The sequence below is a fragment of the Oryx dammah genome, unplaced genomic scaffold (assembly GCF_014754425.2).
Source record: "Oryx dammah isolate SB20612 unplaced genomic scaffold, SCBI_Odam_1.1 HiC_scaffold_25, whole genome shotgun sequence".
NCBI classification, from domain to species: Eukaryota; Metazoa; Chordata; class Mammalia; order Artiodactyla; family Bovidae; genus Oryx; species Oryx dammah.
Window position 1 is genome coordinate 20,546,880 of NW_024070209.1, and position 1,935 is coordinate 20,548,814.

General features: G+C 45.4%; 1 pseudogene; it reads left to right on the forward strand.

Annotated features, from left to right (window-relative positions):
* The first annotated feature begins 894 nt into the window (after nt 1–894).
* Nucleotides 895–1,448, forward strand: LOC120851854 (annotated as a pseudogene).
* Nucleotides 1,449–1,935: the final 487 nt, after the last annotated feature.

Consider the following 1,935-nt stretch of genomic DNA (forward strand, 5'->3'; position numbering starts at 1 on the left):
GAAACTTAAAGTCAACTTCCAGGTCTAATAACATACATCTGCAGCCTGGATACAGCCTATGACCTGCTAATTTTCAACATTAGTTTATAGAATGATCATGGTAACCAGGAAATGGCACTGTGCTTGTAGTAAGAAAACCAATATCTGCAACATGGGCCAAAGGAGAGCCCAGTACTGAGAGGCCGCCTGCTTTACTTTACTACTAGTAGGTAAACATTGTGCTGCAATTTGTTTTGATTTTGTGGATATTTTTAACTATCTTGCTTCAACTTCATATTGATTATCCTAACAATGGTTATAATGAGGATGGTCAAAGGAACCACTGCTTTGGGTTCGAGACCACATGAGGATTCTCGGGAAAGCAGCGTTCCCTAAGCACTGAGCAGAACGTGCAGCCCTTGGAAATCACACCCTAGACCACTGACAGCCTTGCCTATCCCAGGAATGCATTGTGGGGGCAGGTCCAGAGCTTCAGGTTGATGTGGTCACTTGTCAGAGCCACAGTTTCCCAGACTATGAAAGGGGAACACGAATGCCCAGAGTCTTGGGAGGATTAAACGAGTTGTTTACAGATATGTAAAGCATTTGGCCTCTTCCCTGATAGCTCAGTTGGTAAAGAATCTGCTTGCAATGCAGGAGACCTGGGTTTGATTCCTGGGTTGGGAAGATCCCCTGGAGAAGGGAAAGGCTACCCACACCAGTCTTCTGGCCTGGAGAATTCCATGGACGGTATAGTCCACGGGGTCGCAAAGAGTCAGACACGACTGAGCGACTTACACTTCCAGCAAAGACTAAAGCTGTCCCACCCCTCCCTACACAGCTTCACCATGCTTCATACTTGCTTACCAGGTTTAACCTAAATACACAGCTCTCTTTGCTGCATCTCCTGTGAGAATGGAGACCATTCCCAACAATTAGACTGCCAACAGTCCAGAAAACATCAAGATCACTCTGAAGAGAAGCACAACTACTGTGAAGGACCCCGGAGGGACCCGGCAGAGGGAGTTCAATGACATCAGTGTAGAACTCAGTCTCTTTGTGAAGAAAGAGAAGCAGCTTCAGCCTGACAAATGGTGGGGCACTATTCAACAGAAAGGGACTGGCTGTTGTTTGCACTCTCTGTAGCCATGGACAGAACAATCGAGGGTGCTACACTGGGCTTTTGTTACCAGGTGACGTCTGTGTATACTCACTTCTCCATCCATATCATTTCCAAAATTTCTTGGACACAAAATACATACACAGGGTTTAGATGAGGCCAGGTGTTGCTTGTTAAGTATCTCAAGACCATAAACATGAGTTAATTCTGAAAGGAAACAACATTGAACTTACATCAAATTCAGCTGCTTTGATTCAGCAAGCCATGGCTGTCTAAAAGCAAAGACCCTAGAAAAATTCTGGACGGCTTCTACGTGTCTGAGAAAGGAGCTGTTTCACAGGGTGATTAATAAGATCTAAGTAGTTGAGATCAAACCAGTCAATCCCAAAGGAAATCAACCCTGAATATTCACTGAAAGGACTGATGCTGAAGCTGAAGCTCCAATACTTTGGCCACCTGAGACAAAGAGCTGACTCACTGGAAAAGGCCCTGAAGCTGGGAAAGATTGAGGGCAGGAGGAGAAGGGGCAGCAGAGGATGAGATGGTTGGATGGCATCACTGACTCAGTGGACATGAGTTTGAAAAGACTCTGGGAGATAGTGAAGGCCAGGGAAGCCTGGCATGCTGCAAAAACTGTTGAAACATTCGGACAAGACTTAGTGACCGAACAACAACAAAGTTGTCCAACTACAGGCACAACAAAATGCCAGATGATTCCTCAGACCCATCTGTGACATTGAATAGTTTAAAGATGGAAGAAAAGCCCTGTATTGAAAAATACTAGATAGACAGACGTGCGGCGCCTGCCAAACCTGAGCTCCATATTAAATGGTCGA